This window comes from Mixophyes fleayi, chromosome 12 (genome assembly GCF_038048845.1).
Source record: "Mixophyes fleayi isolate aMixFle1 chromosome 12, aMixFle1.hap1, whole genome shotgun sequence".
NCBI classification, from domain to species: Eukaryota; Metazoa; Chordata; class Amphibia; order Anura; family Limnodynastidae; genus Mixophyes; species Mixophyes fleayi.
Window position 1 is genome coordinate 9,447,180 of NC_134413.1, and position 24,894 is coordinate 9,472,073.

A 24,894-nucleotide genomic window follows, 5' to 3' on the forward strand; every position below is an offset into this window, starting at 1 on the left:
TATATATATATATTATATCTATAGCACACACATCTATCTATACATCCATGTATCTATCTATGTATCTACCTATGTATCTATCTATACATACATCTATGTATCTATTTATCTATCTAGCTATGTATCTATTTATCTATCTATCTGTGATCATTACGCTGGACATTGTGTGAATGTCTTAGAATTAATTACTAATAAAAGAAAAGTAAATCTAGTTCACCAAACTGAATCTACAATATAAACTAGTAGTACTTATTTCCTCACATACATTATTTTTTATTTTATATATTACAGCAACACATTAAACTCGTGACACCCATCAGATATACAAAATTACCTTTCGTTGATATACAAAATTACCTTTCGTTGACTCTTTTGATTCCAAAGTTTCACTTTATTTGCTTTCCCCTAATCCTCCGAAATATTTCCAAATCAGGAGCAGGATCAGCCTGCCGGTCTTCTTGGAATGGTAACTAAAATATATTAAAGCAGTATAGAAATACATAAATTGATTGCAAATCTACTTTCCAGCTGATAATTGCATTCTTGTTAAGGAAGTTGTTCATTTTATAATTCATACTGTATCAAAACTCTCCTTAAATTTCTTGCCGAGGCAGGATAAAACACGCTGCTTTTAAGTTTCATTTTTGCATTTTTAAATGTGTAATTCATGTTAAAAATAAGTCAGCTGGAAAGACTGCTGTATTTAACCTGTTTTATACTTGCAGAAAATCAATAGTTATATAGGAAAACAAGAGATAGATAGATAGATCTTTAGATAGATAGATAGATAGATAGATAGATAGATAGATATGAAATAGAGAGATAGATAGACAGACATGAGATAGATAGACAGATATGAGATAGATAGATATGAAATAGAGAGATAGATAGACAGACAGACATGAGATAGATAGATAATAAATTCATTGATACATACACTATATAAATTGAACAAAAAAATTTGATCTGCTTATCCCATTTTATACCATAACAATATTAATTATATGTTCAAATATTAATTGTAATGACAATATTTACTATTTTAATGAATGCTACTCTATTAGATATATATATATATATATATATATATATATATATATATATATATATATATATATATATATATTATTATATACATATATATCATTTTTTAGTAGTGTTTTACTTTTAATAAAGATAAGTTTACCCTGGGGATGAGGAGGGTGTTTATTAATATAATACCTAAGGTTGCTTGGTATACAATTGTTTCTAGGATTTAAACATTTAACTAAGAGATAGATGTTGATATTAGAGGCAATATTTAATCTTATACATATCTCATTTTAAAATATTATATATACACACTATGTATGTATATATATTTATATTTAGGACAGTAAAGGCTATCTTTGCAGGTTTAGAACTGAAAGTACAAAATTGAATGAAACTGCTTTGAAAATAACGTGTTATAACCCAGTCCATTGTGTAAGCGGCCCCCTTTTCTTCATTTGGGGGGGGGACGGACTTGGATTTGATTCCCCATTTTCACTCCCAATGCAGACGTTTTAGAATAGATGTATTATAGAGTAAATAAACGAGAGAGTCCTGGCTGACAGTCAGACTCCAGCAGCAGACAGAAGTAGCTCTCCTCTACTCCCGGATTCCTAGCCGAAATTAGACAAGGAAAGCAAATAACATTTTTTTTTTGTTTAGTGTAGAAAATCAGATCTTACGTCCTGTGAAGTTTTGTCCTCGTTTTATTTGTGCCTTGAGATAAATGCGGCGTTGGTAAATGTTCTGGAACAGAATTAGATGCGTCTTAAAATGAACCTTAAAATGAAATTTAAGCAACAGCCTCGTTAACTGCAAAATATTCTTTATGTCATTGACATCAGTCGTTTTATATTTAAAAGGCAATCAAACTGAATGGGGATGATAATTAGGCATTATTATCTAAATATATAGACAATTAAAACAGTTTTAAATTTCCGTTTATTTAATAAATAATATTTTTCTTAAATGACTTGTATTTAAGAAACTATTTTCGGATTGTTGTCGGTTGTTGAAGGTAATTAGTAGTTGCATTAAATATAGCTTAACATATATACTTGTAAATCAAACCAGGTCTTGCTTTTCATAAATTATTTAATTTACGGTGCTTATTTTAATTCGTCAGTATGGAAAAAATACAAACGGTTACAAAATATTAAATATGAGAAGATGAAGTAAAAATTGGCTTTAAGAATTAGTGTCTTAAAATACTAAAGATTATAAAATGTAATCTCTGCCCAATGTGATTACGATTAATTGACCATAATAATGTAAGATAATAAATACATTTATGAATAAGTTTTATTAAATATAATAAAGATTAAAAAAAATGTAAAAAGGTGCCCGAACTGATAGTATTACAAACGATTAATATACTTATTCAGTGTAGAATGATTTACTTAGACAATTGGTCTTGAAATAAAAGGCTGATATGAATGAAAAAAAAAATCGCGTGTGTTCCCCGTAGTATTTTAATAAATATGATGATATTTTCAGACGTAAAATAGTTACATAACTTTATATGAAGGGACAAAACCAAACTATTAAAATAGTAAAAATGTAATTATGAACTGTACCTGCTGGTATATGTACATAGATTATCTATTTTAGGCATTGCAAATGAAGTACTTGAAAGCACGATAAAAAAAAAACTATTCTTTTTCCAAATTAATTATGTAGTGAAAGATCAGAATTCACCATTATAAGCGACACTATAATATTCTTCTACATTTGTCTTTCTTACAAGAAGGACAATATTCTGCATTTTCAGTGTGTCCTATATTTTCTGGCCGCTATAATATTAATAACTATAACAAATGTATATGTAAGAAATGAGTGGCATTCTATATAAAATAACTTGTCATTTTTACTGTGAGCTAAAAACAGTTAGCTTTCAGCAATTAACCTTTATTATATTTGATCTAATTTAATATAAGCCTAACAGCCAGGCAATGTGTTCATTTCTAGCTGCTGTGGAACTAAAAGTCCCAGCCTTATGGCATTCAAGGCACGCTGGGACTTGTAGTTCCACAGAAGGTGGAGGACCGCAATTGATTAAATGCAACATATATTGCAATTGCATATATATATATATATATATATATATATATATATATATATATATATAAAGATAAGAGGTTGATGACTCATGCAGTAAATAAGAAACTTTTAGTCTATATTTATTTGTACTGTTATATAAATTCTTGCTATTATTCCCCGAACGCCTGTGTTGTGTGCGCAGACACAGAGTATTTAAGGGAGAGTAAATATAATTCAGTCTCAGCTGGATAAATGAGTTTCGGAGCGTTCAGTTTTCAAAAGATGCCCCTTGGCCCTCCAAAATTCTCCTGAAAGGGGCAGAATTAAAAGCAAATCATTTTCAGACACGAGATTATAAAAGGTTTTGGGTCGATCTCAGTTTTCACCTTTTGATTATGGTCCCTTAAAAGTTAAACCTAAAAAATTAGTATTCGGCTTCAGCTCTGCCTGGCCTGAGACTGAAACGATTTCATGACTTCCAAATAGGAAGCGAAGCTATTATTGAGGCATTTGCTCATTATCTTATTCTTATTCAAATCATTTATTTATATTATCCTGGGCAAGATGATCCTACAGCAACGTCGTTACACTCAACAAATCCTCAGCATTCTCTAACATTAAAGAGCAATTTATTCTTTTCTTTTTTAATAAACCACCTTCAGAAAATATTTCATAGTAAAACCTTCAACAGCCTGATGACAGTTCACTACAATAACTGGGTTACTTTTGTAATTGATCTCGGATTGCAGTTTATGTTTTGAATATAAATGCAAAGATGTTGTTTTTTTGTTGTTGATTTTCATCTTCATCATCACAATATTTTATTATGGCTAAAACGATTAGTTATGCTGTTTTAAAGAAGAAAATGTGCCCTTTAATCCTGGAGCCAGCTCTGCTTTCCCAATATGCCCAAGTTATGCAGAGGGTAGCAGGGCATGCTGATAGTTGTAGTGCCACGGCATCTGGACGGTATACAAGGTAGCCTATATATGCCATAGTTATTGTTATTTTTTTTATAGTGCATTTTTTTACATAATCTATTGCATAAGTTTAATTGTCCTCCATAGGTTGCATGTACGTGTCACATTTTTTGCCAATATAATTCCTAAATGCAAATTTCATTAGACAGGTTGCTTAATACACTCTTCCCAGGATGGCGACAATTTAACGGGACACATGGCCGTGACGTCATTATCAGCGGACCCAAGGGGTCTTTAAACTTTAGTAGAGTTCCTAAAGTGCTTTTATTAGCGCTATATGATATGAATACTACGGATGCCACTGTGGTGATTTATATTTATCCTGTAGCTTGCTTTCCGGCTTGTTGATGTGACGTGTACACAACTAATGAGATTGCAGAAGTGAAATGAATCTTCCCCACTGAGCCAGCAGTGTTATGTAAGCTATATGCTGTTATACTGTTTATTGACATAAGTGAGGGAATGCAACACGATGACTAGCCCGGGAACATTAACTCACGGCATAATGTAATGAATGAAATTCCACAGACACTATACAGTGAAAAATATCTGCAGCTAATATGGGAGACAGAGTGCCAAGAATTCCTCCACTGATCCGCTGCTTGACTGTAGAGCACTTGTGTTTCATTACTGAAGCCATACATAGACCAATCAGAAATTACTATTAACTGTGGGCAGGGGGAGAGGGGGGTCATGCAGGGTTCACAACAACCCATCAACAGGTTATTATCATATATATATATATAAGAACCTGCTCTAGATCTTTCCTGCTGAGCTGTTTGCTTGTTTTTAACTTAGACCCAAGAGGTAAATGTTTCAAACAGTCTAAAAAGGAAAAGTGGAGGTGTTGCCCATAGCAACCACTCACATTCTAGCTATCGTTCTAGAATGTGCTAGGTACATGATAGGTAGAATCTGATTGGTTGAACCTTTTAGAAGGTTCGAAGCAAGTGTCATTTGTCTGGGACCACAGTAGTCACTCTACCATTGTTCTGGGAGCCCAAAAGAGATGGTTCAAAACACAGTGTATTGTATTTTTTGGCAATCAGCTGACCCCAAAAACAGATACTTGGGATTCTGGGATCCCACGATTAACTCACCTCTACCAACCAGCAATTAAAACCTTTGTCTGTTTTACCCAGATTGTTTATTAGTTTACTGTGTTTGTCCCCTATTGTAAAGCGCTACGGAATATGTTGACGCTATATAAATAAATGATGGTGATGCTATGGGTTATTTCACTGCGCACGTCTTTGTCAGTAAATAACCACTATATGGTGCATACCTAGCAATTGTTCTTTAGGAGGAATAACCCCCCCAGCGGCGGATTTAGTGGAATAAATTGTATCGACTAGCAGGGTTTGAAAATTTTTTGACAGTTTCCCAAATGTCTGAACAATGCCTATTCATATCTTGTATCTCCCTGCCAAATTTTGCATGCCAGCATCGAGCCATTGCATTGTTTGGGAGAAAGGTGTGACTGTGTTTGCGCTATGGGAGGTAAAAACACATTTGCTCGTTAATATACTGTGTGGCTGATACAGGCTGAGTCCCACAACTCGTGTTTATGCAGTTTCTTTTAATCCCGTCCAATCTTTTCGTCCTGTCCCTAGATGGCCTGAGTGGAAAATGTCCTTGCTTACAGTTGCTCAACTGGAATGAGGACAAATTGTTTGCGGTGGCCCTTGTCCAAATGCCTGTGCAGTAACCTTTGTCTTAACTAGCCTTCAGTGGCATTTGGGAGTAGGCGTCCCATGCCTTATAAACCAGAATTATCCGAAGGAAGCGAAGGATTTTAAACTCACCGTTACGCACGTTCTGCAGTGTCTAAATTTCATGCTCTATCAGCAAACTGAAACTGATACAATGTATCCACTGACTGTTCTCTCTCTGTCACTGATATGTAGTGAGTGCAGCTGAATAGGTTGGACATATATAAACATAATAATAGATATAATATGGAAATAGGAGAGCTTGGGAAATTCATTTATTAATTTATAGAGTTGTATGCCCAGAAGTGAAGGAAGAAAAATCTTTTCTTTTTTTTTTTTTTTTTTTTAATTCGTTCCTCTGCCAAATACATGAAACTTGTTTACCAGAGATCTCTATTTAATGGAAACCATTAGTGAAAGTATTTTGTGTTGTTTCTCACTAGAATAAGGGCTGGCACACCCTTATAAATACAAAAACGTGGTCACTGCTCTTTGTCACTATTTTTTTTTTTTGCCTGTTGACAGACCGTTGTCCTTTAAAACGCACCCATCACCCTCCTATAGGGAGGCCGACTGTTTGTGAGCCCATCACAGATGTCGACTGTCTCCAATCTCTAAGGATTTGTGCCTATAAAATTTTGGGGTTCTGGAAATGTCCCAATTTTTTTCATTTTGAGCAACTGTACAATATTCTCTTGGACTTCTATGCTAATATTTATTGAGTAAGGATAGTTAAAATGCAAAGTTGTATGCTGTAATTAAATTCATTAAACAGAATATGATGGAGGTGGTAGTGCTACAAGGTCCGACGAGACAGAGTTTTGCACTCTGTATGGAGTGCAAATCTTTGCCTAAGGTCTGTAGAGCTTCGTCAATATCCTATGGAGAGCAGAGCTTTGCCTATAGTCTCTGCATGGTCTGCAGAGCTTTGACTTTTCTCTCTGGAGAGCAGAGCTTTCCCTATAGTTTTTGCAAGGTGTGCAGAGCTTTGCCTATGTCTACCAGGTGTGCAGAGCTTTGCCTGTACACTGCTTTGGGGCAGAGCTTTGCCTGTCTATAGCCTCTGCAAGGTGTCATCATCAACATTTATTTATATAGAGCCAGCAAATTCCGTAGCGCTTTACAATTGGGAACAAACATTAATAAAACAATACTGGGTAATACAGACAGACAGAGGTAAGAGGGCCTGGCTCACAAGCTTACAATCAGAGCATTAACTGTAATAGTCACATTGGGCCTCATTTAGAGTCGGATGTAAAGTCCGTTTAAGAAGTGTAGGAGTGGGATTGTGCCGCAGCTTGGTAGGGTATTACGAGTGGCAAGCAACCCTAGTTGCATCCCACTTGTAATACCCTATGGAGCTGTGAGCAGTTCCTGCAGCTAGCTAACCGCTTGTGCCACCTAATTCCTGCCGCACAGCTTTAGCCCTGTTTTGACGTGTGTTGCGTCTGTGCCTCACTGCGACTAGGATGTATTTACATGGTCACGCCTTCACAATTCCGCGTTCCTCCCATTCTCTCGTAGTGAGTCGCAAGCTGTCGCAAGTATTAATTGCGTCCAAGATGCAGGCGGATTTGGTGCTTTCTGCACATGCGTGGTAGGGTTTTTTTGTGGGATGCACTTAAAACGGACTTTGCGTCCGACTCTAAATGAGGTCCATTGTCTGTCGTCTCTGGAAGGTGTGCAGAGCTTTCCCTGAAGTCCTGGAAACACACTGACAGGTACATCCAACTGTATATCCTAGCAGAGGATGGACAAAACGAAAATATGAGAATGTTACTTTGCCAATGGCTATGTCTACAGCCCCTGTCTGCAGTACTTTACATTCAAATGTCAGTTTGTGAATCCTGAACCATCATGGGAGGGCGGGACCCAATATTATTATTTATTATTACCATTTATATAGCGTGCTAATTCCGCAGCTCTGTACAGAGAACTCACATCAGTCCCTGCCCCATTGGAGCTTACAATCTAAATTCCTAACATACACCCACACACAGACAGACTAGGGTCAATTTAATAGCAGCCAATTAACCTACCAGTATGTTTTTAGAGTGTGGGAGGAAACCGGAGCCCCTGGAGGAAACCCACGCAAACACGGGGAGAACATACAAACTCCATACAGATAAGGCCATGCTCGGGAATTGAACTCATGACCCCAGTGCTAACCACTGAGCCACCTGCTGCCCAATAGGGCGAGTTTCTCCTGAAGTGCAGGGTCCCTGGGCATGAAACACTCACAGTTAAGCTAATTGGATGGAGTGGGAGGGTTATCCAAGAATAGAGATTTTCGTTGCCTGAGTGACTCCTAGTGAATTAATAAGCTGCGTTCCCAAGACCACAAAATTGCTTCTTCTATTTTGTGCAGGAGACAGGTGAACTTTTGCGGTCATTAAACCTTGTTTTTTTATTGGGGTGTGTACCAGTGGTAAGATAGATCCTCAAAGGTTTATTGTATCAATACCAGAGGGGCTGGGGATCAGGGGGCATATGCCCCCCTGGACTGGTCCCATAGTGGGCAACCTTGGGCTGGTTCACTGGGCTAAGTGCATTTTTTTCTTAATAGGCTACTGGCTAAAGTTTACCAGCCAGCCCTTGCAACAATATAAACCTTCTGCTTAATAAATCACTTAGTCATTATACGCATCTATATTGTGTACTATGCATATACTAGAGAGCCCAAATGTCGTCTCCATCTCCCAATATCTACATATTTAATATGCGAAGAGTCCTGTACACAAGTGGTTGCTTGACCTGACCCCGATCACCTAATATCTAATTTGTCCATAACCTTTGTTGGCTAAATTCGACATATCCTACTCTCCGGATATTATGGCACGTAGTTACCGGATCGGACATTGGTCAGAGCACGGCCATTGTCTGGCCACATTTTTTGCCTGTTCTGCTCAACATCAAGTAGCTGCGAGACAGATGTTGATTGAGATCTAGGGGTAAATGTATCAAGCTGAGAGTTTTCTGACGAGTTTGAAAAGTGGAGATGTCGCCTATAGCAACCAATCCGATTCTAGCTATCATTTTGTAGAATGTACTGAACAAATGATAGCTAGAATCTGATTGGTTTTTTCAAACCCGCCGAAAAACTCTCAGCTTGATACATTTACCCCCTAGAGTCATTTAAGGTACATAGATGTAGAGATTTTCAGCCACTTAGGTCTACAATAGCAGAGTGTACCTTCACACCCCTCCTCTGCCTGTCAAAACTTTACATCTAGTTCCAAAACTCAATTTAAATCGCACCAACCCAATGTAATATCCTGAGTTTCATACTGATTTGTGGCATTATATCATCATTTGTTAATTGAAGTCCCAACGTGTGCCAGGTTGTTTTTTTTCCTATGTATATAGTTAGCATATAAGCAAAATTTAATCCCTTTGCACTCGTTTTAAAAGTCCCATTTCGCAATATTATTAGGCACGGGGATGCCTGTATTATACAGACTCATTAAATTTGCTCTGTGTTATAGAACTAAATTCAATTAAAAAGCAGCCAAGTTGTTCGTGTTTTTTTGGAGTTGTTGAGGCACAAATTCTTGTCCGAGGTTCTTCCTAACAGCAAATTGTTTGTTCAGTACATAGTTTTAATTTTTAAAACACAAGTTGGCTGTGGCTGCTCCGTTTTTTAACTTTGTTTAATAATTGACTTCTTTTTATTGGATGATGCAAAGCATAACAGCAGCTGTGTTTTGTTATCTAATGCAGTATTTAATACCTTAAAAAGGAGATAGAGGTCTCTAGCCAATCGGTTAACTCCGTTGGCTGTATGTTCTAACACTGCCTTATGAAACTGACAGCTAAATTCAGCATTTTTCATTATCACTGCACAGGAAGGGTTGCAGGGGAAATTTAAGCACAGTTGATCCTTAGTTTATGGCTCACAACAGCGAGAGGAAAAGGTTGTATTATTGCCATGTTCCACTCGGATGTAAGCAAATTGTCGTTACAGTAACTCTGCAGAGGATTTTCTGTGCAAGTCGGGGCAAAGAGTCCTGTTCACTTGTTGTTGAGGCTTCACTTTCAAATAAACTCAACAGAAAGTTCTTACACATAGCTAAAAGTTTATGAAGTGGAAGGAAATAAGTTAAAAAAAACTTGATGTAAAAATATCCCCTTATTGTCAAATAAATTAAAAAAAAGAAAATGTCTTGTTTTTAAAAGTTTAGGGAATCACTCTTTTCCACCCGTAAAAGTATTTTACTTGTAAACCCAACTCACCTAGCTGATTTGGAACTTTGATTTGTACCAATGACCAATTAGTGGTTTACTCAGGTGCAACAATGTGTCAAACGAACGTAATTTCAAAATTCTTCTAACAGGGTAATCAGCCGTTAGCTGCCAGGAGGGTGGATGACATCATCATCAGCTATTTATATAGCGCCACTAATTTGGCAGCATTGTACAGAGAACTCACAAGAGTCACTGCCCCATTGGAGCTTACAGTGTAATTTCCCTAACATACCCATACACCAAGAGAGACTAAGGTCAATTTAATAGCATCCAACTAACCTACTAGTAGGTTTTTGGAGTGTGGGAGGAAACCCACGCAAACACAGGGAGAACATACAAACTCCACACAGATAAGGCCATGGTCGGGAATCGAACTCATGACCCCAGCGCTGTGAGGTAGAAAACCTAACCACTGAGCCACCATGCTGGCATTGGATGCCTGCTACTCTGACATCTGGGGGTATTACCGGTAAATTACCTAAATAGGTGGACATCTCCTTGACACAATAATGTAAAAGTGCCCATTTAAATGCAGACATATAATATTCCTTCATTACATTACAAAATGCAGGCAGGTTATCAGGTTTCAATCAATGGCTTCGGTGATGTCACTCAGCTGGGTGACAGTGGTCAACTTCCTCTGAGACCCTCTGTATTAGATAAATCTACTATTTCTATAGCTGTTTCTAGAGTTATCATTGCATAGACACCAGGGCTCATTCACACAAGCATAAAAAAAATTACGGATTTAGCCTAAACGATGTGCTAAGCTCTGAGTGCAGTTGCCATTTTTACTGCTTTGTTAAAGTCCTGTCTTTACAGTGCTCACAATCGTATGCCGGTCTCTTTATGTACTCTGGGGTAAGCACACAGCTTCCTATGGAATATCTGGTTTATAACCGTTAAGAGCAGGTATAAAAGCTCTGGATCAGCGCTATACCCCAAGGACATGGCGGGGAAGCCATCACTCCTGCCAGTTACAACTGTTGATTTAAATTTCAGCACATCTGCCAGCATTCCCAATCAAAAAATCAAGTTTTGCTGCACAAAAGTAAACATAAAGACAACATTATATAGCTTTCGTGCCCATGGATGCACTCAATATTGTATTATCATGTTACCCTCATGGCATTAAGGGCAGTGGAGGAACAGTGATGTAACTAGAGGTCCCTCCAAAGCTTGGACTTTCCTTTACTAGAGACCACTCTGAGTTTTTCCACAGTCATGCTGGTGACTATTATAAAACACACAGCAACTTCCGCTGGTTAGTATAAGCACACAGCAACTTCCGCTGGTTAGTATAAGCACACAGCAACTTCCGCTGGTTAGTATAAGCACACAGCAACTTCCGCTGGTTAGTATAAGCACACAGCAACTTCCGCTGGTTAGTATAAGCACACAGCAACTTCCGCTGGTTAGTATAAGCAAACAGCAACTTCCGCTGGTTAGTATAAGCACACAGTAACTTCCGCTGGTTAGTATAAGCACACAGTAACTTCCGCTGGTTAGTATAAACACACAGCAACTTCTGCTGGTTAGTATAAGCACACAGCAACTTCTGCTGGTTAGTATAAGCACACAGCAACTTCCGCTGGTTAGTATAAGCACACAGTAACTTCCGCTGGTTAGTATAAGCACACAGCAACTTCCGCTGGTTAGTATAAGCACACAGTAACTTCTGCTGGTTAGTATAAGCACACAGTAACTTCCGCTGGTTAGTATAAGCACACAGTAACTTCTGCTGGTTAGTATAAGCACACAGTAACTTCTCCTGGTTAGTATAAGCCGTACCGCCGCTTCTCCTTCTGCTGGTTAGTATAAGCACACAGCAACTTCCGCTGGTTAGTATAAGCACACAGTAACTTCTGCTGGTTAGTATAAGCACACAGTAACTTCCGCTGGTTAGTATAAGCACACAGTAACTTCTGCTGGTTAGTATAAGCACACAGTAACTTCTCCTGGTTAGTATAAGCCGTACCGCCGCTTCTCCTTCTGCTGGTTAGTATAAGCACACAGCAACTTCCGCTGGTTAGTATAAGCACACAGTAACTTCCGCTGGTTAGTAGAAGCACACAGCAACTTCCGCTGGTTAGTAGAAGCACACAGCAACTTCCGCTGGTTAGTAGAAGCACACAGCAACTTCCGCTGGTTAGTAGAAGCCGTACCGCCGCTTCTCCTTCTGCTGGTTAGTATAAGCACACAGTAACTTCCGCTGGTTAGTATAAGCACACAGCAACTTCCGCTGGTTAGTAGAAGCACACAGCAACTTCCGCTGGTTAGTATAAAACAAGCACCAGGTTCCCACCTGGCTGCTCCGATTGTGGTTTAAACCTACCTCTCTGTTTGATTGGCCAGTTTTGTCCACAGGCAAAACCAGTCTTTTAAACCCTAAGCTCCTCCCCCTAGTCTAGTCTGAGTGACAGGTGTCAAACCCATGTCCTTCCCTTACCTATATCTGACCCCCCTCCTTAATAAAAGTAATTATAACAGGTGATCGGTTTGACTTGTTTTCAAGGCTTCATTGCAGCCACAACCTGTGGCCGGCTATCCTATCTCCCAACTGTCCCTTAGTAGCACAATACAACAAGACTACTTAGTGCACAGAAAGGTGCTTACTAAAACAATTCCAATATCAACCTGTGGCCTGCTATCATAACCTGGCAGCTCTCCCAATTTTGCCAGGCCTTCCCGATTTGTAGCCTGCAAAAGTGGGTGTGGTTTAACCACGATTTGACCCGTTTGTGGACAGAGTTTGGTCCGAAGGGGAAAGCGAGAATTTTTTTGTCCCGATTCTGTGATTCTAAATGTTGGGAGGTATTTGTTAGTTGTGAGAGATTCTTTGCTAAACATATATGGTAATTCAGTCACTTTGCCACAATATTTACTCACAAACTTTAACACATGGGGTTGGAAGTGGGTGTATACGGTGGTACGCCGTACCGCCGCTTCTCCTACTGCCTTCATTGTAACACTATCACATTCCACTCACTTACATTACCATTATATTCTTAATTCTGACACTTCTAAATCATTAGTTTATAAAATTGTAAATGTATCAAGCTGAGAGTTTTCCGGCAGGTTTTAAAAGTGGAGATGTTGCCTATAGCAACCAATCAGATTCTAGCTATCATGTTGTAGAATGTACTAACTAAATGATAGCTAGAATCTGATTGGCTTTTCAAACCCGCCGGAAAACTCTCAGCTTGAAACATTTACCCCCTGGTGTTTCAGCTATCACATGTTCCTCCCCATTTAAGTGCGGTCGGATTACCCCCTTTCAGTATGACTGAAACACTGTCGCCAGTAATCATCAGTAATATTATTTTTCCTTGGTAATGAAAATCATTATTTTATTAAAGTTTTATAAATGCTAAAACAATTGTAAGTGACACCAGTGCTTAAAACAGGAAGCAAACAGAAGACAGGTCCAGATTTTCTTAATCAAATTCACATTTTCTCTAAAGCAAAACAAAACCCCATAGAGGGAAAGGACGTTTTCTGGAGCCACTCGTGAAATTTCACGTACACCCTTCACTGTACCGCGTCACTGCAATCCTTCACCTAAACATGCGACTTTTACTATTTTATGAAGAATAACTAAGTACATATTAATATTAGAGATTTATTTAAATATTATTCCTTGATGTTATGTAATGTGATGTAGTAAGGGGTGTATAGGCAATGGCTGGGAAAGTATTTGTAACGTACACACAGTGAAAGCAGCCTTACTGGGTGCTGTTCTGATCTTCACAAGGAACTAGGGAGGGCACTGACGTATGAGGCTCACAGTGCCCCATGCCTCAATGATATTATTAGATCTTATAGATTCATAGGCTGTATATTGTTTTGGCACTGAAATTGGGTGAATCTGAGCAATCATTATGGACTGTAAATGTTTCACGTCCGTGTGAAATCTTTATTATGTATTTATTGCAATTAACATAAGCACCTCTGGTATTATTATTATCGTAGATTTGTAAGGCGCTACAATGCTCCGCAGCGCCGTACAGTAGGGAAAACAGGACATACATAAAATGTACATACAAGGTAGACTAAATAAATGCAGACATGAAAACAAAGGGTATGAAGGACCCTGCTCCTTAGAGAGCTTACATTCTAAGGGGAAGAGGGCACATATATCATTGTTAAGACAGGAATAAATAGCCTTATACAGACGTCCCAGCTCTCCCGATTTTGGCAGGACAGTCCCGAATAAAAGGCCTCGAAAGGGGTGGGGCTTACACAAAGGGGGCGAATGATCTTGGGGCAGGTCTGGGATTGTTTTGTCCCTATAATGCATAGGTCTCTATGTTAGGAGGAGTATCAAAACATTGTGCTTGGCGCCAGTCACTGTGTTGTATAAACTACACCGTTTGTGATAGGAATGAATTGCCTATGTCAGGGTTTCCCAAACCCAGTCCTCCCCAACAGTGCAGGTTTTCCGGATCACATGTGACATAATTAGGAGCACCTGTGGATCTGTTACAATGTATCAGTCAGTAATGATTACACCTGTGCTCCAGCAAGGAGATATGGAAAACCTGCACTGTTGGGGAGCCCTGAGGACTGGGTTTGGGAAACCCTGGCCTATGTATTTCTACACCCACATACTGTAGATAGTTACATGACATATTTATATAAATACAATGTATACATGTATTTATTGGGTATTTGTGCACTTAGATATGTAATGGAGATTATGACAAGTAGAGGAAAAATTGTTTTGCGCAGTATTTATTCATAAATTATGTATATTACACAGGGTTGTATGTTGAGGGGATCATGATACAAACAAGTTACCTACAACGACAGGAAACAGATTGTAAGCTCATATGGTCAGGGCCCCCGTTACTTTCTAAGAGGTGCGGTTTTACACTTGATACAGAAGGTAGCAGCTGTGGGTGGGGAACAAATCATGACACGCCCCTGTCACATGCAGCCCCGCCCCTCACTTCCACGGTCACGTGACTGGACAAGTCACCGCCTCCCACATTATCAGCTCACTCATCCCCCTGCTGTAGTGACCATACCGATGACCTGATTGGCTACAGGTTGTCCTGTTCCCGCCCACTTTTGAGTCAACTAAGAGGCTGGTCAGATGCATCATTAAAAATGACAGCATCTCATGCATCTAATGCATCTAATGCAATTTCACAGCATGCATTGAACAATATATAGGAAATGATGTAGTAACGTCACAGCAGAGGACTTTGACTGACATATGAGGCTATATACAAATTTTATTGCTTCTAGGTTATTTTACAATCCCTTGTAGAGTAACATTAACAGATTAAAGGGTATTCTGTAGAGCTTCACTAGTAATTGCCACTTGGGAACAGCTGTCCGTTTATTGAGATGTATGGTCTGCGTCTGCAGCGATTCTCATGCATTAAGTATTCAATGCGAGGTCAGTAACCCCCCTGCCTGGTGAAATCACTATCACATGTGTGTTATTAGCCAAATGCCAATAACATAATGGTCCTCACGATGAGATTTGTTGGCTTTTTCATGGTTCTCATTGAAGGAGTAGAGATAATTATTTCGGGAGCAGCAGACGCCTAATCAAGACCTACAGCCGGTCATGCCAATTTGGCAGATTTTCCTCAACAAGTTGCCAAGTTGTCGACAGAGCTGAAGTGTTTTCCTGACATATGTTTTCATTCTGCGGTAAATACACGTAGACAGATATCTGTACGTTGCAGATGCTGAACAAATGCCTTAACCTCATTCACAACTACTGGTAGTAATTGCTGTGCGTTTTTTCATTACACAAAACTTTTTCAATTCCATTTTTTTTATTGTGCTTTCTCATTACTAAGTGATGCAGACCTGATCAGTCTGTCTGTCTTACCAGATGTACTCAAGAGACAGGCCCCACCCTTTTGTATGACATCACACAGTTTGATACTGTGATTAGAATATGAAAAGAGGCAGAAAAGAAGAGACTAATTAATGTCGGTGTTATATATAGAATGTTGACCTTGGGCCTGATTCATTAAGGATCTTAACTTGAGAAACTTCTTATTTCAGTCTCCTGGACAAAACCATGTAACAATGCAAGGGGTGCAAATTAGTATTCTGTTTTGCACATAAGTTAAATACTGACTGTTTTTTCATGTAGCACACAAATAATTGATAGCTTATTTGTACACTGAAATTTAAAGTTGATATTTGTGTGCTACATGAAAAAACAGTCAGTATTTAATTTATGTGCAAAACAGAATACTAATTTGCACCCCTTGTATTGTTACATGGTTTTGTCCAGGAGACTGAAATAAGAAGTTTCTCAAGTTAAGATCCTTAATGAATCAGGCCCTAGAATCTAATTGGTTGCTATAGGCAACATCTTCACTTTTCAAACCCACCGGAAACTTGCAGCTTGATACATTTACCCCCTGCTATTTTAACATACTTGCCTTTGGGGGGGTCTTTGGTGACGAAATTCTCGTAAGTAGGCCTCGCTGGGCGATTCCTGATCACATGATTCACAGCGCTATTCAGCCCTCTAACTCATAGCAACCAATCTGATTTGTTAATAGCTACATTTTATAAAATAAAACTTGCTGTTTCTATGAAACCGCACAAGCCGAAATACTGTTTAGAATATTAGGGATTCAATTCTTAACCTCACACTATGCTCCTCTCCAATGCTAACACTCATGCCCTTCGTTCCTGGCTTGAAAATCACTTTATAATTTATTATATTTGGTGTTCTCTAAGCATTCCCGGCTGATCTAAGATTACACGACATTCACACACTTGGCTGTGGTCAAATATTTATTTGGGAGCGTTGTAAATTTGTCTTTATTGACCCCCTATATAAAGTGGATTAAGCTCGGGGAAAAAAAAAACACTTTGTTCTGCTTGAAATTTGTCTCTTGTAAATAAGTTTTCAAGGCACAAAAGAGCAATAGCCACACACAGCTAATACAAATCATTATGTAGGACTCCAACATGTTCTTTTAGGAAGACTAAAAAACATTTGTCTCGGCAGCAATGGCTTATAGATAGCTCCCTATCAATTCGTATTTAGGGCTAGATTTCCTAAACTGCGGGTTTAAAAAAGGGGAGATGTTGCCTATAGCAACCAATCAGATTCTAGCTGTCATTTTGTAGAATGTACTAAATAAATGACAGAAAGAATCTGATTGGTTGCTATAGGCAACATCTCCACTTTTTCAAACCCGCCGTTTGGTAAATCTAGCCCTTAGGCTCTAGACTCCTGCACGCAGTGGATGCGGCCATCTTGTGGACTGTACCACTATTTAAGTGGGTGCAGTCTATCAATTCACTAAGAGCCATTGGCATCGCTGAGTCACAGAGAGCGTGATGTCACTGGTTCCTATTGAATTATTCCCCTGCATTCTTAAAAAAGTGGTTCAGACCGCAAAATGTCCAAGTCCCACTTGGTACCTCAATTATGTCACTGGTTTTAATAAATTGATAGGCTGCATTCTCACGAAACGTCTGTCTCTACCAGAGGAGGGTTGGCAAATTTTAGCCCGGGGGGGCCCAAGACTCGACTATAGCAGCCTATTAGGAACATTTTAAAGGGGAAAAGTGCAGGTAGCTCAGTGACCCAGCCCAAGGTAGCCTACTATGGGACCGTCCCACGGGCGCTCATGCCCCTCTGCCCACTAGCCCAGCCTGCCCTTGGTCTCTACTATGTACCTCAGTGAGTGTAATGGTTTGCAGTGAATTGATAGGTTGTATTTTCATGGATATTGGTTTTCATGGATATTGGTTTAGCTCAGTGCATTGTGAATATATAGGCTTCGTGGTGGCTCAGTGGTTAGCACTTCTGCCTTGTTTGCATGTTCCCCCTGTGTTTGCGTGGGTTTCCTCCGGGTGCTCCGGTTTCCTCCCACACTCCAAAAACATACTGGTAGGTTAATTGGCTGCTATCAAATTGACCCTAGTCTGTCTGTCTTGCCAAGGAAGAAGTTTAGACTGTAAGCCCCAATGGGGCAGCGACTGATGTCAGTGAGTTTTGTACAGCGCTACGGAATTGGTGGAGCTATACAAATATATAATGATAATGATGATGATCATCAAGTAACCCCCCCCCCCCCCCCCAAAAAAAAAAAAAAAAAACACTGTCGCAAGTTTCTTTTAAAAGCTTAAAATAATGCCTCTTTTCATAATCGTAGAATGGAACTGACATTAGCAACAGGTTTAAAAATGCAATCGATGAAGCAAAATACATTCCTGATAAGAATGATCGGTAGGTTTTTCAGATATACTATTGTATCAGGTAATGTGTATTATTCATGACAACTGCTCCTCTGTAATGAAATAAAAAAGGAGATAAGTTTGTACTTAGGGGTAAGTTTATCAAACCTTCTAAAAAGGAAGAGAGGAAGTGTTGCCCGTAGCAACCATTCGGAATCTAGCTATGAGCTATCTAGTACATTCTAGATAAATGATAGCTATGATCTGATTGGTTGCTACGGGCAACACCTCCAGTGCTACTTATTAGAAGGTTTGACAAATCTACCCCTTAGTTGTTGTGCTGAAACTCGTAGCTATACCTGCGTTATGTTATTTTACTTTATTTTTACTCTCTACGTTACAGAACTTTCCAAATACCTTTAACACCAATGCCACTTTGTTTTTTTGGAGGGTTAGAAATAATGTGCAGAAAAACAGGAAATTGGTCGGCTGGGGCCACGATCGGAGCAGCCTGCAGTACAGGGAATGCCTGGAAGTGTCGAGTATGATAAAAGCCAAACCCACAAGTCTCCAGCGAGGAGAGAGCAGCCCGCTAAAACCAGTTCCCCCTCATTTGGAGGAATTTTTGTTTTAATTACTCTTAAACGTATAAACAGATTTGCTGGTTTCAATTAGGATATATTGGGGAATGAAGGCTGAGTTCTTCGGCCATAAGTCACCGTTGTCTTCTTATTTAGAGGACTTGTCATCACAGATTAACCTTTTCTTTATTTAGTAGTGTATAATAACATATTGTATTATGGTAGCTACTTGTGCTGCAAGTAATCACTTTATAATTTATATATTAGTTGCCCTGTTTTCTTTTCCAGTCACAGTTCACACCAGCCCGTGGCCTTCATTTCAGAAAAGACAGGGATACATATGTGACAAAATAGAGATCACAGATTTATTTAATAAATATTCTGCAACACAGTGGCATAGATGTAGCGCTGCAAACACCAGTCTCAGCCAAAACCATAACCATAGCCATTGGGTGGCCACCGTTCCTGGCTCACAGGCTCTGGGGGATCCCCTGGCTTTGCACAGGACCACCCACAAGGCTGGTGTTGTGTGCCTCAATTGCAACTTAAATAAAAGGGTGTACCCATGGTGCCACCTGAAATAATTAAAATATGCTAAAACCACTCTGCATTCTACTTAGATGTCCTATTTGAGATGTAAAGACATGTTAGCATAATGGCATAAACAGTCCTGCAGTTTATTTGGGTGTGGTCAAGTGGGAAGTTTGCAAATTCCCAGCGTACTGACCCAAGACTTTCTCAAACTCCTTTTAAATCCCTTTAATTACCCAAGTACAGCCCCAATACCTTTGCCCTGTTGCCTCTCTCCTGGCCATTTGCTAACGTGCCCTCCATATTGCTATTCTCCACCCCTTCCTCCCCCAAGTCCTCTCTATCCAGTGCTAAACAAAATCCAACATCCCTCATTGATAAGGTGAGGATTTGGGTCAGATCCTTATCTCACATCGACCCTAAATGGTCATTTGGTTTCCTTCTCATTCCTCTCTTGGTATTCCATGCAGGTGAGTGGGAGGAGACAGATACAACAAGCATTCTGATAGTATAAAAACAAAGTTGGCCTTTCCACTAAGGTTGGTGCTCACCTGATAGTTCTGTATCTCTCTCCTCATACAGTCCACTGGAGGAAGGGCACAGCGACACAGATCAGTGACCTTGTGCTTCCTCCTGCATCTACATTACTCCACTAATAGTCTCTCTCTCCTTGATCTCTTTTACTCCGTCTGTCATTCCTCATACAGGCTGAGGTGGGTTTCAGGCAGTAATATGGGTCAGGTACACCATTGGAAGCAGTTTTAGGTAGAAGGTCTAAGCATATTTCTGCCTTTATAGTGACCACCAGCGGTGGTCGGTAAACTTTCTGCAAGCTGTAAAGCCTAAAGCGCTATTTATCAATGTACTTTGAGTAGAAAATCCCCCAAAACATAACCGCAATATTAAGTATCAAATATCGGGACCCCTCAGGTTAAGTGTTTAAACACTTAACCCAACATTGACAGAGGTCGCGATGACATCAGGCTGTAGTGCCGAACACCTGTCCATTTGGAATAACTTGCTGTCGGCATGCTGGTGCCATCGGAGATCTGCAGCGTTGAATTTCAGGTAAGTCTGTTTATTGTGCAATCGGTTTTGGATACATTCGGATTTTATTTGTAGAGCTTGTTGTTGTCGGATTTGTGGTCATCGTTCAAGCGTACCCAACACCTGAAGATGGCATAAGCCATTGAAACCTATGGGGAGAGCATTGAGGTAGAGAGATCTTCGGATCGCTCACAGCAGCTAACCTACTCTCCCCTCCGGAGAGAAGAGACCGACAATAGGAGTTTTAAGGTTAGTGAAAAACACTCTGTCCCGGGATGATTTTTTATTAAATGGGGCCAAAAAATAATTTGTCATTGTTGCGATGACATTTGATAACTAACGAGGCAAAACCCCGTTAATTAATAAATCTGCCCTCTAGATCGCCTTCTCTTACTTAGAGAAGGGTATTGCTTTGAATTGGTGTAGCCTCAAGCAGAAACTTTAGGAATGCCCCCTGGGTGCGCATCTTTTTCCAGAATGTGGGACTGCAACCAAAAGTCAGCTCCCTTTTCCAAATATCAATGCAAAGATGAAGGGGTATATTTACTAAACTGCGGGTTTGAAAAAGTGGAGATGTTGCCTATAGCAACCAATCAGATTCTAGCTGTCATTCTGTAGAATGCACTAAATAAATGAAAGCTAGAATCTGATTGGTTGCTATAGGCAACATCTCCACTTTTTCAAACCCGCAGTTTAGTAAATATACCCCGGAGTGGGTATGTTGTCCGCTACCTGCAGAGAACCCTCGTAGATCCCATTTCCCCCCAACTATCAAGATTTTGTAATTCGATCTCACGTTATACCCCCTCCCACACCCAGCAAGCCAGCTGTATTATCCAGGCTGAGACCTGACTTGTAAATAGGACACTGAAGTAGACGCATGACAGTCGCCAGCTCATAAAATTAATATAAATGGATGGAATACCACTTACTATTCCTGAAGTAATCTCATAGTTCAGTCTTTTTATAGCCCTCGCCTGGGAAAGAGTCCTGTCACATCTGCTGTAAGAGGATGATAATATGACACTAATAATAATGGGAACGACTGCAGAATAGATGATGGGGGAGATGGAGCGTTTTAAAGGGAGATCGTCAGCAGAATTTGTCATATTACAAGATTTATTTCCATGCAGCCTTTTTAATCTTTCTCAGCCGGGGGGTGAAATGTATAGGACTTTTAAACTACTATTTTAAAGCAAAAGAAAATATCACAGGAGGACGGGTGCAATAAGAACCTCTTAGCTCTCAGCCCACAACAAAGAACCGTCTTTCTGGAGAACGATCTTGGCAATTTCCAGACACCAATTGCTGTTATTGTAGCACTGATGGAATTAGGCGATTATTATTTAATGACCGTCATAAAAGGCTATGAACACATTTTTTGTATCACAGGACTCGAATATGTTTGTTTTTTTGTTTGTTCGGCTGTGTGTTGTTTTTGCAGTTAGAGGGAAGTTTCCACAGCACGCCACCAGTGGGCGTGACCAGCATGCACGGGGGCATGGCTATAATTTTAGAGAGTGATTGGCTACTCTCCAACTCTCCCCATCCCCATTATATACATGGGCAATGCTGCCTGGACTACTGTTAGGTGCACGCAGCTCTCCCTTTTCAAGCAGAGCTGTGTGAAGCGGGGGCAGGGTCCAGTCACCTCAACTATACAGTGCCCCAGGCTCGGAGGGGGGTTTCCAGGCACGAGGAAACCCTCCCTCGGTTTGCCTTTGCCCCCCCACCCCGTGCAGGAACAAAATAATGAGGTAGCTTGTAGAATGCTGATCACTCCAACACTGTCGGGACGATTTATATAGAGTGAAACGCCCTTTTGTTGGCGAAAACACTGTTCACAACAAAGGCATACCATCAACAATAACACTACTATCATCAGGGATAATCTCTGGCGGCAGTATGAATCGTTGGCTTTCATAAGGCATCGGGTGGCCTATTTAACAAATATCACAGTGGTCCTTGTACCACCTCAATATGTGTTCTGTTATCATTTTGTCAGGATGGCAAGAACATGAAAATATTTTTTTTATTTATTTATTTTAGTCTTTGAATAAATCATTTTTAATGTGTAAATGTTTTAAAATACTTGTTTATATTTGTTTTTTTATCTTATTTCTTTCTTTTTTTTTTTGGACTAATAGTATTGAAATTGCAGAAGCTGGGCTTTCCGTTTCACCCCTCACACGCCATTGGGGTGGTTGATACACGTGTAAAATGTGCAGGGTGGAACGTGGTCCAGTCTACTAAAGGTTTAGGACTCCAGCTCTTAATTAGCCTCCTTTATTTTCTTTTTTTTCCCCAAAAATAAAGTTCAAATTAGACTCGTATATGTTTTAAATCACGAGAGTGGGGTTACATCGGTGCTGTAATTACAATGTGTCATTTTTATATCAAGGGAGTGAGATTACTGTAATTATAACTTGTCACTTTTGTGCGTTTGAAGCTTTTAATGTTTTTGATCGAGGTGCCTTTCGAAACGCGTAAGCGCAAATGGAAAGTGCAAAATGCATCCCAATAAAAGTCTAGAAGGGAAACCAACCAAAAGGTACTGGAAAATTCAAATAATTATATGAAAATTGCGTAGAGCAAAATGTTTTATAGGTCTCCGTGTACATGCAGTTTATTTCTCACCTGCTCCGGCTTACTGAAGCTCCCTCTGCTGATGAGTCTAGGGACGCTGTTAAATTAACCAATATGAAGAAGCCTGCACTGTTAACCAGTGACAGCTACCCACTGATCTCTAGAAGGAGCTTCAGTAAGCCGCAGTAGGGGGCTTCAGTAGGCCGCAGTAGGGGGCTTCAGTAGGCCGCAGTAGGGAGCTTCAGTAGGCCGCAGTAGGGAGCATGTTGTCTGCTGCACCTCCTGCTGCCACACTAGTTAATTCCCTGTAAGTGTGCCCTTCCCAATTTTTTATCTCATTTCAGGAGTTTTGTCCCACAAAACAAAATGTTTTTGCATGTTGGTTGAGCTGTGGTTTTGTTCCCCATCCCTATTTACACCACTCCTACCAAGTAGTAACTCCTGTGTTATACTATGTGAAACACTGGATAAGCCATTGAACTATATACTGCTTTTTTGTACCACTGGCAAATTGCATAGTACCAATTCAAGGGCAGTTTATGTTGGCTGTGTTTCCCAATATCTGGTTTTACTCCCCGTGTGTAGACAATTCTACAACAATACCCTCCTGTATGCTGTATGCAGTTCTCAGTATTTGTGTATTATTACTGTCTCTCTCTTGTCCTGTATGCTGGATGTAATTCTCAGTGTCTGCTCATATTCTTATATAAGGACATTTCTTGTCCTGTGTGCTGGGTGTAATCCACACAAGGAACACCCACAATCCACCAGTTACTTCCAAAAATTCCATGTTCTACTCTGTAAAACCTGCTGCAATAATGCGCAACGTCATGAAAACAGCGTTTGCGCTGCATTTTTACACTACCGCTGAGTAAATGACCCTTAGGGGCTTTGGGTTCAGGTAACTTTATCCCGAAAGCTGCTTAACTTGATTATATTCGATTGAGAACACAGATAGAATTCCGCCTTCGGAAACATTGTTTCACTTGGCTTTGTGAGGGAAATCAGATAATTGATTCATAAAAAGAATCATTATTTCCGAGTGGAATGTAGGTGGAGTTTTAGTGATATTTTACAAGACGCTTTTATTTTTCCTGGATTTTTCCATTGTTTTGTGTTTCTGTGCTCTAAAATCTACTCAGATTAACCCTTTAAAATTACTCATTGATGATGAAAGTTTCACCTTTGGCATGACAATAAAAACGAGATCATGGAGGGGAGGTGGGGGGGGGGGCCTTCTCCCCAAATCCACAAATGCAGTGTGTTTTATTTGTGACTAGTGGTGCTATCCATTGCTGCCCAGTGAGATTGGCTTGCCGGATCATGCAGCAAGAACCAGAGCCTCCCCTCCCCCATTGTACCACAAATGCCAGCCATGTCTAATGAACAAAGATTAACACTTATTACGTTAAGGATCTTTAGATATAAATGTTGCCTTATGCCCCTGTCTTTTTAACAATGCCTTTTTTATTATTTTCCTTTTTTTTTTTTGTTTTTGCCATTATCATTTACATATTGAATAATATTAAGTAAAAGAATGCCTCTGTTATAGTACACCTGTAGCTACAATCTTTTACTGGGCTGACAGAACATTTAGGAGTAGAGAAGCAAACTGATTGTGCACCACAAATTTAAAGCCTTAAATTCAAATAGGGGTTTGTTGATGGGTATGCCATGAACAGGGTATAAAAATGTTGAGCCTCTCTAACATGAGAATGCAGCCTATCCTTGCTTCGGTGATGTCACAGATTCCTGGTGATTTGATAGGCTGCATTCACAGTGATGTCACTGATTCCTAGTGAATGGATAGGCTGCATTCACAGTGATGTCACTGATTCCTAGTGAATGGATAGGCTGCATTCACAGTGATGTCACCGATTGCTATGATTTGATAGGCTGCATTCTCATGAATATTGCTTCGGTCCACAAACTGGCTGCCTCTGTTGTGTATTGGGGATGAGTGAAATTTAA

At 39.6% G+C, this 24,894-nt stretch overlaps 1 long non-coding RNA gene across 1 annotated transcript in view; it reads right to left on the reverse strand.

Annotated features, from left to right (window-relative positions):
- Window positions 1-21,489, reverse strand: part of LOC142108827 (uncharacterized) — a 28,409-nt gene extending 6,920 nt beyond the window's left edge. Inside the window, exons 1-2 of the long non-coding RNA XR_012680231.1 lie at window positions 21,270-21,489; window positions 358-470 (exon numbers count right to left, since the gene is read on the reverse strand). This is a non-coding gene — a long non-coding RNA (uncharacterized LOC142108827). The remainder of the gene's footprint in view (window positions 1-357; window positions 471-21,269) is intronic.
- Window positions 21,490-24,894: the final 3,405 nt, after the last annotated feature.